Source organism: Sapajus apella, unplaced genomic scaffold (assembly GCF_009761245.1).
Source record: "Sapajus apella isolate SASKATOON/1434 unplaced genomic scaffold, GSC_monkey_1.0 scaffold23, whole genome shotgun sequence".
NCBI lineage: Eukaryota > Metazoa > Chordata > Mammalia > Primates > Cebidae > Sapajus > Sapajus apella.
The window spans coordinates 28634110-28647130 of NW_022436963.1; the positions used below are offsets into that span (position 1 = coordinate 28634110).

General features: G+C 35.2%; 1 protein-coding gene across 3 annotated transcripts in view; it reads left to right on the plus strand.

Annotated features, from left to right (window-relative positions):
• Positions 1 to 13021, plus strand: part of CNTN4 (contactin 4) — a 969481-nt gene that overhangs the window by 293507 nt on the left and 662953 nt on the right. Inside the window, exon 1 of one of the 3 annotated variants that reach the window (XM_032289675.1) lies at positions 11065 to 12061. The exons of the other annotated variants lie outside the window; for them this stretch is intronic. The gene's annotated coding sequence lies outside the window, so the exon portion shown is untranslated. Of the gene's footprint in view, positions 1 to 11064; positions 12062 to 13021 lie in introns of those variants that run through there. 3 annotated transcript variants of the gene reach the window in all.

Genomic DNA, 13021 nt, shown 5'->3' on the forward strand with positions numbered 1-13021 from the left:
TGTGTGTGTGTGTGTGTGTGTGTGTGTGTGTGTGTGTGTGTGTGTGTTTTCATGTTACCTCTACATTATGTCCTTGGATCCTTGGTTTCTAAATAGAAGGACTACTTTTTACCTATCTTTTTTTAACTTTTTTTTTTTGTAGATTTTTCTTTTATTAGTGCACTGCCTTAAACAATATTCTTTTTTAAAACATTGGTTTCATATAGCCCTTTCTACAGTGGTTGACTTCCAAAATCATTTGACCTGAAAGTCATCATTGGTTTCACGGCCTCCATTCAGATTCTCCTTTTCTTTCTTGTTTCACCTTTTACTCTGCCTTCCTAACTGGTCTATCCTGATATTACCCAGAACAAATCAATTAAATTGCTGATATCAGAGTGGCCTGTTAAAAGTATAAACATACCATTTTTCTAGTTTAAACTATAATCCATAAGTCATATCAACATGATTAATCCCAAACCATTTTAAAAATAATCTGTCTACTGCTAACCTTTCTGCTAATCCCACTTTTAATTTCTACTGTAACATAATCACTTAAAACTCTCACAACAAACAATACCTGTTCATAATTTTGTTTATATTATTCTTGTTGCACAGAACAACCTATTAGCATACTTATACAATAACACAGAGTTTTTGTCCTTTTTACCACTATTACCTCAGCAATATTCCCAGTGTCTTATTCATAGTAGATGCTTGTATTAGTTTTGTAGGCCTGCCATAGCAAAGTACCATACGCAGGGTGATTTAAAACAACAGAAGTGCACTCTCTTACAGTTCTAGAGGCCAGAAGTCCAAAATTAAGTGTTGGCAGGGCTGTGCTCCTTCTGTAACCTCTAGGGGACGGTCCTCATGTGGCTGTATTTCCTGTATGCCTGTGTGTGTTCGAATTTTTTCCTCTTCTCATAAGGACGTAAGTCATACTGGATATGGCCTATCCTAATGACCTCAACTTAACTTGGTTACATTTGCAAAGACCCTGTTTTCAAATAAGGTCACATTCACACATCCCAGGGGCTAAGACTTGAACACATCTTTTTAGTGACACAATTCAACCTATAACAATCTTCCATCAGCATTTGATAAATGAATGAGTACGTGCATGCTCACTCAGCAGTCACTCCTGAGAAACCTTATCTTTACATTCAAAAGAGAGGTTATCACCCCACCTCTATTTTATAGGATTTATATCTTACTATACCTTGCATATACTAATTATTAATTGTCATGTCACAATATATCTATGACATTGGTTAGATTAAGAATTCCTCAAGTAAGGGCCTATGTATGATTTATCTTCATATTTCATTGCCTGACATGGTTTCCAGAAGGGCAAAGTGGGTGCTTATGGAACTAAACTTCTGCTTGGATTCTGACTGGATTATTTTCCTTCCCCACCTCAAAATTGCACGGCTGTCTGCTTGACCTTTGGTGGCGACAGCAGAGTGACTAGGTGGTAAAGTTGCAGTTTTGAGATGTACAACCCATAGTTTTTCTTTCTGGGCCTTATTTACTGTAATCACTTCACACAACGAAGAATGCTTTTCCCATCTGGGGCTAGTTCCTCTAACTAGCAAAATCCTAGAATGCCAGTAGCCTGGTTTCTTGGAATTAGTTTAAATCATTGTTTGCAATATGTGTTTATATTACATTGAAAGTATTTGTTGGAAAAGATGTTTACATTTTTAGCAGTAATCTTCGAAGACATTTATGTAAGAGAAACAAATTTCACATGTTTGAAGCTAAAAAATTTCTAAGGAGATATATGAAAATTGCAAAGCGATTTCTGTTTGTAGCTTTCAGATTTAAAAAAGTAATGACAATTGGTACATTTTCCTGTTTAGAAACAAAAGGGAAACTTATTTCAACAAATTATTCATTAAGTATTACATAAGTCTTTTAAAATTATTTGAGACCAGTTATAACCAGAACATATTAACTGGGTAGTTAGTGATAAATTGAGAAATGAAAAAATTTCATTGCACGTAGGAGATAATTACTGCAGGTATTTGAGATAAGATGTAGCTGCAAGTAAGCATACAATTTAGAGATTATAGAAATCATGTATGTAGCAAACCTACGAACTTCTTTTTCTCTCCATCTGCTGGCTTTGCGTCTTTATTTCAGGTAAACTTCCTAAAGGGAAGAAATAGAAGTTAGAGTTTTGTACTTGCTAACCATAAGTTATAAAGTGACTTCCAATATCAGTTATAGTCTACTGTAGTAATAAATAAATGTGCATTTTATGTGTCATCTGGAATTATTCAAATTTGCAAAACCTATCTGATAGTAAAAATACAATAATTTAAATGAATTAAATATTTAAAAATATTTAAAGTTACTTAGATGTGACAAGTCTATTTTTGCTATATATCCCTTAAAAATGCTTTTGGTAATGCAAGGGTATGAAGTAGTTGGCAAGTCACTTTTAAAATATTTAACCTGATGAGTTATTTTATTATACTTAAGGCAAATCTTTATTAAGGGTAAAAAGAAGAACATTTAAAAAATAAAATTAGTGTACAGCATTTGCTACTACTGTGAATTCATTTTTTATCAAAAGAAGTATGATTTTGTATTATTTTGTTTTGACTATGTTGATATATAATAATGACATCCTCCTTCATTTATGTAGTTGGCTTTTTTATTAAGAAATTTGTTTACATTATTATTTGGTTATCTACTATATGGAAAAATATTTAATAATAGAGACGCTTGAAAAATATAAAAATTATAAGGAATGTGATGATCGTAAACCTAAAGATAGCTGGATGAAATTCACTTTGATTTTCATTTCTAAGCTCTTTTCCAAAAAGCCAATTTTCAAAGCAGGTTTTCTTGTTTTATTTTGCTGTTTTTCCAGGAAGAGTTGAGATACTGGTTTTAAGGGATATACTTCCATTAATCTTCATTATTTCTTATGTTCCACCCATTATATATGACCTATGTGTATCATCAGAAGACAGAAAACAAAGAGCTGGTCTTTCCAAGAACAAAGTGTGAATCAAATTGATTTTAAAATTGCTCTGTGCCGTGCAAGCTATGAAGTTCTAGAGGAGTACAGTCAGCTTCTTGGAAAAGCATGTGTAAAATAATATTTTGGATCCATTGGTTTTTGGTTTTCACACAATGACTTAAGTGTGGCATTATAATTTAAGTGGAAGGCTTTTATTGTGAATTTAGCTTAGTAGAGCCAGATTATATGAAATTAAACAATTTATGTTTTGGAAACAATTTTTGTGTTTTGTCTGCAGAAGTTACTTAAAGTGGAGAGCTACATGTGGAAAGAGCTAATACAAACTATTTCTGATGACCTGTAGATACATTTGCTAAAAAAAATTTAGTTATTGCTATAATATGCTAAATACATGTTTAATCTGTCTCTCATAATCTAAATATTCTGAATACAAAAATGTTTAAGAAGTAGGTATGTCAGAATTGTTTTCTTCTGGAATCAATGCAGTACCATTTTCAGTGGATGAGGAGCTGAGATTTGGGACACAATGTTGTAAATAAAGGAGGCCACAGTGGCCTCTCTTCCTCTACTGTGGTCACAGCCTGCTATGAATTATCCAAGGATAAACTAAATTATTTCATTCCTTTGCTTACTCTTAAAATAAAATCCATACTCCTTACTATGGCCTACACAGTCTTATTTAGAAATCTATCTAACCAATGACTGGGCAAGGTAGCTCATGCCTGTAATCCCAGCAATTTGAGAGGCCAAGGCAGGCAGATCACTGGAGGTCAGGAGTTGGAGACCAGCTTGGCCAATGTGATGAAACCCTATCTCTACTAAAAATATAAAAATTAGCCTGGGCATGGTGCACACTTGCAATCCCAGCTACTTGGGAGGCCAAGGCAGGAAAATCGCTTGAATCTGGGAGGTAGAGGTTGCAGCGAACCAAGATCTCACCATTGCACTCCAGCCTGGATGACAGAGCTAGACTCTGTCTCAAACAAAAAGCAAAAACCAGGCTGGGCACAGTGGCTCACACCTGTAATCCCAGCACTGTGGGAGGCCAAGGTGAGCAGATCACGTGAGGTCAGGAGTTGGAGACCATCCTGGCCAACATGGTGAAACCCCGTCTCTACTGAAAATACAAAAAATATTACCTGGGCATGGTGGTGTGCACATGTAGTCCCAGCTATTTGGGAGGCTGAGGTAGAATCTTTTGAACGTGAGAGTCAGAGGTTGCAGATACTGCCACTGGACTCCAGCCTGTGTGACAGAGTGAGACTCCATCTCAAAAACAAAACAAAACAGCAAAACCTAACCAACCTGATTTAACTCTTGCAACTCATCCCTGCATGCTGTGCCTCCTGTTTCCTCCATCAAGAATACCCTTCCCCTTGATATATCTTCACATGGCTGGAGCCTTTTCATTATGTTGCTCTTAGAGAAGAAAGGTATTACTCTTCAGAGAGGCCTTTCTTCAACTATCTTTCGTAAACTATCCCTATTCTACTACTAATCATCTTATTTTTCTAATAGCTCTTATGGGAGTTTATCATTTATTTGTTCTTCTGTCCCTCCTTCATTCCTCTTTCCCTTTTTCTTCATTTTCTTTCCTTTTACTTTGGCCTATCTCCCATGGGAAAATGAATATTCCATGAGAAAATGGATCTTATTTGTCCTCCTTCATTGATCTATCCCCATTGCCTAGAAAGAGAAAAACAAGAACCTTGCAGTAAAGAAAAGAAACCTGGCAGATACCACCTGAATCAAGTGATCAAAGGGAGCATGACAGTAATGGGACAGACCACTATTATGAGCTTGTTGATAGGTTGCACTGAGAAGAAAAAAAAAAAATCACAGAAGTATCTAATTATGAGGGAACATCACACAAAGCTAAATTTTACAAAATAATTGTCCTGTAATATTGAAAAGTGTCAATAACATAAAAGATAAAGCTTTAGGAATTGTTCAAGATTAAATGAGATTAAAGAGACATGTCAAGTATACGTGAAGTACCTCAGATTTGCTTTTGCTTTAAAGAACATCACTGGGACAATTGGAAAAATATGAATAGGGTGTTTGTATAATAGTACTATATAAATGTTCATTTTCAGATGTTTTACTGTGGTTATGTAAGAAAATGTCTCTGATTTTAGGACATACTGTAAGTCATTTAGGGTTAAATAAATGTCATGCCTGAAACTTACAATCAATGGGTTTAGGAAGAAAGTGTGTGTGTGTGTGTGTGTCTGTGTGTGTGTGTGTGTGTGTGTGTGTGTGTGTGTGTGTGTGTGTGTGTGTAGGGAGGACATAGAAATGATAGAGAAAGTGTAGTAAAATGTTAACATTTGGATAATATTGGGGAATTTAAGCATGTAGTAATTTTACTATTCAATTTTACTATTCAATTTTACTATTACTGGTATACCTTTAATATGCTTAAGAAAACACATGATACAGTATTAATGTTTTACTTGTTTACAAGTTGAATTGATATGAATATCAAAGAGTTTTGCTTTTCCTGTTAAAATTATTGTAGGTAAGCTAGTAGAGCTTATGTGTTCCACTTTGAGAGTAACATACATGCTAAATATTTTCTATACAGCTACTGATTTATTAATATCCTCAATAAGACTTTTCCCACCTAACTTCCTTTGACGTAAAACAATGTTTGCAGAATTAAAGCAGTTTTTACAAAAGAAATAATGCTGAACACATAACCAAGACTTCATCAAACCACTTTAATTTCTAAATAATGATGTTTTATTTGTTTCTTGTACTTGGAATTTTTACTCAGTGAATTAGCAAACTCAAACCTTCAGTTAAGTGTCTTTTAAATAATACATGCTCAAAAATGGCATTTTCTTCTTTCAGAAAATATGTTGTACTTCAAGTATGTTTTTGAGGTTATAAAATAAGAGGTGCAAAGCAGAATTCATGATGGTTATTATCTGGCATAAAATTCTAATAGCAGGTGTTCCTTACAGATTCGGAATAGCTGGACTGTAATAGGTGAACCAGATTTAGTTTGTAATGGGCTCAATATTGACCTTCCCTGCTGCACTACCTGTGTGCATCGTGCTAACCTGATAAAATGGCCAGAATCCGAGAAGCACCTTTGTTTACGGGGTTGGATACTTGCCATATCTTCAAATATAATAACCAGTATCCAATCAAAAATTACTGAAGCAGAAGAGTGAAACAGAGTGCATAACAAGAGTGTGTTAGAGTCATTTGGTGTGTTCTGATTTTAGGCTCATTTGACACCGTGTTCTCTGATTAAATCCATGCTAGCCCCTTTCATGACTATTTTTACAAGTGTATTATATCGGCTCTACATGGTAGAGTCATTATCAAATGCAATATATGAAGCCATGACAAACTCAAAGAAAATGGAAAAGCTTTGGTACTGTATGAAGAATACAATGAAGTAGCTGTCCACAATAATAGAGCCACAGAGCAAAACCAGATATCCCAGTTTAGTTTACTAACTCATGTTCATCCAACATATCCCCTGCAAAATATAATCAGAGTGATTTGAGCCTTGTTTTTGTTGGGGGGAGGGGCATAATAAATAAAGGATGAAACAGAAGTGATGTTTATATTGTAATGCCAAGTGAGTTAGTGTAAAATTTAGATTGAGAAAGAGAACTGACTACAAAAGCTTTGCATTGGACGTTTACATGACCCAGCAAGAATTCTGAGCTCGGAGCTATTTCTCCCATAAACTTTTGAGAATCAAAGACTATTCTTGATCACAAAAACGTAGAGTAGCTAGCTTTTTTATTTTGACCCAGGATCGCCCATTGAATGCATTCTAATGTCCCATCAGTTTTGGAAAAGTAGTAATGAAGCTTCTTTGAATAGGGGCTTCCAGCCTACTCTTTAAATGGGACAAATATGGACAGCTACATAAAGTGCTACGGTGAGTTTTTATTCAACTCATTTTATTCAATGTGTTAGAATTATTGTGGCTGCTTCTTAAGGAGCTCAGATTAGAACTGAACCATCTCCAAATTGCACCCTGCTAAGTAGCACCAAGCCAAGTAAAATGTTGCTACATGAACCCAGATCAGAAATGCTGAATCAGATCCTGCCCATTGTTTCTCAGCTTTCCCAAATCCATTTGGCTATCTTCTGTAAGGACAAGCTAGTGTCAAGGAAGCAAAAACAACTCTCATGTCATTCCCTGTGAGGCTGTCTCTTCAGGAAATCTATAATCAGCTTTCCTCTGGTATAGATTTGGTGATTTCATACAGACTTAGCTTGTCCTGTCCTGGCTTAAGGACCTCCAACACTTCCTTTGCAATCTCTGTTCTCTGCCAAATGCTAATTATCCAGCAAATTGTGTTCATTAACTGTCTCTGGTTGGCTTACTACTTATTATACCTTGTTACCAGATTAAGAATATAAACAAAGTCTTCATGGTCAAGGAGATTCTCTGTAGTTTCTCTTTTTGTTTCCATTTATTTTATTTTAGATTACAAATATTTGTATATATAGGGTGCAGTGTGATCTTTTGATACATGTATACATTGTGAGGTGATTAAATCAGGATAATTAGCATATCCACCTCCTCAAATATTTATTTGCAATGAGAGCATCTTAAGTCCTCTTTTAGCTATCTTGAAATATACAATGCATTATTTTTAACTAGAGTCACCATGTTGTGCAATAGAACACCAAATCTCACTCCTCCTATTTAACTAAAACTTTGTACATGTACCTGTTGCTGGAACTCTTGGCTTACCCATTATATTAGTTTCCTAGGACTATTGTAACAAAGTACCACAAACTGGGTGGCTTAAACAACAGAAGTTTATTGTCTTACATTTCTGGGTGTTAGAAGGCCAAAATCCAAGGTGTTGGCAAGTTGGTTACCTCTGAAAGCTGTGAGTCACTGATCAGTCCCATTCTTGTACCTTCTTGTAGTTTGCCTGCAATGTTTGGAATCTTTGGGTTACAGCTTGTAGTCTTCATTTTCACATGGTATTCTTCCTGAGTATATGTGTCTGTCTCCACATTTCCCATATTTATCAGAATACCAGTAGTAATGGATTAGGGCACACCTCAGTGACCATATCTTAGCAAGTTATACCTGTAATGACCCTATTTTTAAATAAGGTCATATTCCGAAGTGCTAAAGATTCAGACTTCATGTGAATTATGAGAGATACAATTTAATGTATAACACTCATCATCTTGTCATGGTGTCTTGAGGCTTTCTTTCTACCTTTTAATAGTATATGGCGGATACTAATCAGTCATTTCTTTTTAGTGTGTTTCTGTTTTTCACAGATGTATATAAATTACATTTCTGTCTATTCTACTCTACTTATATAGATAGAGAAATACTATGTATCTTCACTCTAGGGAGATATTCACTTGACAAAAATATTAATACGTGTATATGAGCCTAAGTTAATGTGTGGGATTACATGGAGTATAATAATAAACATTTCAAATCATATTACCTCAGTCTTTTATTATCATCCTTACATAAATCTTGTGAAGTTTTAAGTATTACCATCTTTATCACTGAAGCTATGAGAAGATAAATCATATACCTAAAGAAATCAAGGAAAGATAGGAAAGAATCACTGCCGCTCAAATAGCATAATGACCAGTATGAACTGAGATAACTTTTAGACAGGGTAGTAGGAATCACTATTGCTACTACCTCCCTCATTGTCACTGCTCTTTGTAGGTCTAGATATGTTTTATACCAATGATCTGTTTTAATCCTCCTAACCCTAGGAGACAACTATTAGTTTGGTGCAAAAGTAATCGTGGTTTTTGCCATTACTTTTAATATTATTCCCACCTTCAAATAAGAAAAGTAAGACTTCAGTGTCACTGAGGGTTACCCACATATAATCAAACACCAGTTTATTTTAATCCAAAGCTTACCAGTGAAAGCTAAATTTTAGACATATTAATGAACATGAATTTGGAGAGTGTGTGTTTTTGTATACAAAGGAAATTTTTTTGAATGAATGAAAAAAAAGGTATAATATTATCAATCCAGAGTAAAGGAAGCCACTAGAGATGGAGTAGGCAGATTTTAGGGTTTCTGTGTTAACAGGAACAATATCTGATCAGAGGGACAGGGGCTAGACCTAACGGGGTGAGAATATGGAATTTCATAAATGGACTGATTCAAAGACCATGGAGACTTATGTGGAAAATCTCCTTTTGATCTATTTCTAACCTCAAGTCTACTTTATTAACAGTTAGTGAAAACTGAGCTTTATATCAATGTGCACATCAAAAAAAGTGTGCAACATCATTAGTTACAAGAGAACTGAAGATAGAAACCATATGGAATGCCAATATGTATCCACTAAAACGTCTAGTATGAAAGAGGTTGACAGTAACAAACACTGGCAAGTATGTGGAGCAACTAGAACTCTCATATGTTATGAGTCAGAGCATATTGGTGCAATTAATTTGAAAAAGGGCTTGACAGTTTTATAAAAAGCTAAAATACATCTTTGCTATGACTCAGCCATTATGTTTATACACAAAGGAATTTTTACAAAATAAATGAAAATGTGTCTACAACAACCCTTATATTCAACTTTTTTTTTTTTTTTTTTTTTTTAAAAAGAGTCTCATCTGTCACCCACCCTGGAGTACAGTGGCACAATCTCAGCTCACTCCAACCTCTGACTTCCAGGTTCAAGTGATTCTCCTGCCTCAGCCTCCTGAGTAGCTTGGGTTACAGGCCCCCTCCACCACACCCAGATAACTCTCGTATTTTTGGTAGACACAGGGTTTCATCATGTTGGCCAGGCTAGTCTTGAACTGCTGGCTTCAAGTGATTTGCCCGTCTCGACCTCCCAAAGTGCTGTATTTATAGGTATGAGCCACCGTACCCAGCCAGAATGTTAATAGCTTTATTCAAAGTAGCAAAAAATGGAAACAGCTTAGGTGTTCCTCAGTGGCAGAATATATAAACTGTTGTTTATTCATACAGTGGAATATTATGCAGCAGTTAAAAATGGCAACATGAATGAATCTTAATACATGGTGAGTACAGGAAGCCATACATAAGGAAATATATACTTTTTGTATTCACATATAACACCAGGATATGGGAACTTAATCTATAGTGCAAGAAATGAGGTAAGCCATTCTTTTGAGGGCAGAATATGACAAGGAAAGAATACAAGGGAACTTCCTAGAGTAATAAAATATTTTACATCTTAATAGGGTTATGGATTGAACTATACACTTTCTTTTTAAACTTCAGCTTCTAGGATCACATGGTACATTGTGTGGGGTTTGTTACATGTGAATATTTCCTGATGCTGAGTTTGTGGTATGACTGATCCCATCACCCATAGTACTGAATAGTACTGAGGTAGTGAGCATAGTACTGAATAGGTGGTTTTTCAGTCCTTGCCCCACTCTTTTCCTCTCCTCCCTAGTTGTTCCCAGGGTCCATTTTTCCCATCTTTATGTCCATGTGTACCCAGTGTCTAGCTCCCAGTTATAAGAGAATACATGTGGTATTTGGTTTTTCTTTTCCTCAGTTAATTTGCTTAGAGTAATGGCCTCCAATTGGATGCTCCAACTTGGATGCTCCAGTGGCATCTGTGTTGCTTCAAATGACAAGATTTTATTCCTTTTTATGGCTGTATTCTATGCCAAAACTATGTGCTTTAGATTTTTGTGGTTTACTGTACACGAAGTACTTCTCAATAAAAATAATCTTTAAGATTATTAAGCTGTATAGCTTATAGGTAGTTAATGTGTTGAAGGAACTACTACATGTGAATTATTGTGTATACCCTCATGTTTGTGTAGGAATGAGCACAAACACATAGGAACACCACATAGCACATGCATGGTAACCATGTTCCTTACAGGTCTGTTTGTATTTCTTTTTTTTTTTTTGAGATAAAAGCTCACTCTGTCACCCAGGCTGGAGTACAGCAGCACAATTACAGCTCACTGCAGCCTTGAATTCCCAAGCTCGGGTGCTTCTCCCACCTCAGCCTCCCAAGTAGCTGGGACCATAAGCATCAACCAGCACACCCTGATAATTATTTGTATTTTTTGTAGAGATAAAATCTTGTCATGTGACCCAGGCTTGTCTCAAACTTCTGGGCTCGAGCCATCTGCACGTCATGGCCCTCCAAAGTGCTGGGATTACAGTTATAAGCCAATGCACCCAGCTTGGCCTGTTTTTAAGTATGAAAGATAATGAGATATAGGGTAGATTGGACCTATATTGTCTTCTCAGAAACCATGTTAAAGACCACTACATGAAAACAGTTGGGAGAATGCCCTTTTTTTTTTGCCCAAAGTACTCCTCAAATTGGCTTTACTGTCCCCTACCCACCCTCCCACATTCTGGACTTTGGAAATCCTCACGAGCCAGATCCTCATTTTAAATGAACCCATTTGAATTAACTGCTTAAAAAGATAGAGTTCCCATGATGCCACAACAAATCCAGCTTGTGCAAAGGCAGTACTAATTTTAATTTTAAAACTCAAGTGTTATGTCTGGTTTTTTTTTTTTTTTTGGATTAACCTCTCCTAGAACTCTTCTGTGCTGTCATACATAAATCAGAAGATTATGAAAGAACTAGTCAAAGTAGCTGTTTCCTTCTAAGGCTGTAATTTGGTTCCATGAATTATTAATTATTAGGCTGATATGGCATCAGCTCCTCAGAACCCAATATAAATGCAAAAGCCTCACCTTATCAGTTATAATCTAAGGAGCTGCTGTAATGTAATTCTTACCATTTAGTGGTATGTTGTGGGATTTAGAATATTCAACCCACTAAACTTTCTGAAGTAAAATACAAAGTAAAGGATATTTTTGTGTGTGATTAGATTTAAAATTCAGTATAAGGAAGCAGATGTGGATTGCTTCAAGGGTTTTGATTGTTTTGAAGGATGGAGTTGTTTCGTAGATGCTGAAGCAAATAACAGGGCATATAAAAGACTGTGGTTGAAGAAAACTGAAAGTAAAGCTTTGGAACATCTTGCATCTCTCCTGCTGTTAGGGGGGAAATAAATAATGCACCATGGATTGAAGTTGTGCTAAAGATACTTTAAAGTATATGTTGAAAGCAGACATCTGATATAGTAAGTATCTTATTTTTCTTAAGCGAATTACAGCTCTTAAATTCTTTGAAGCAAGAGCTAAAAATGTTTGAATTTTTTGGTTTTGTTTTTGTTTTTTCCTTTTTTGTTTTGTTAGGGTACTTAGCTTTAATACTTGATGATAACTCTCAGTTTTCTTTGGTTCTGTCTTTAATATGTAATGTCATTTTATTTTTAAATGTTCTGAAGAAAAAAATTTATAAGCTTCAGTTCTCTTCTATTTTGTGAGCACAAGTAGTCTCATGTGTAATATTTTTTAGCAGTTTTTGAAAATTTTAGAATTTTGCTCTTCACATATACATACATCTGATTCTATCAAATGCAGACTGCAATATGTAGCTAATATTACAGATGCCACACTGCTCAGCATTGCAATATAAAGAAGGAAGTAAAACCAATGCTCTGATCTAGCCAGTGATTTTGAATTGGTGGTTCTATGAATAGAAATTCTAACCAAGTAGAAATATACGTTGGGGTTAGCTATGCTAAAATAAATGTGTTCCGTTTCACTAGCTTAGCCATTTGGAGATTATTTAGAAATAATTAGTTTGCTAAATCTCTGCAAACTTTCATATTATTCATAGAAATTTCAGCAGTTCTGTTACTCTGAGCACACATAGCAATCCCAGTGCTCTTTGACTTAAACAGATTACGTTTTCTAACGAATAATTTTATGGGGTTGAATTTGGTCTAAGAAAATGAAGAGTATATTCATTCTATTAAAAAATGGCTAAACATGAAAATGGCTTGAGTGATAAAAGTACCTTGATTATGCTCTACTGTTTCTGTATAGTCAGTTTTAAGAAACTGACAAATTAAAATTTTGCTTGAACTCTGTGAAGTTAAAATATTAAAAGCAGAGATGGTTTTCATTAGGTCCGAGAGGCAAAGGTGTGATATATTAGCACTTGAAAAATAAATAACAGTGAATCCAAAATTATG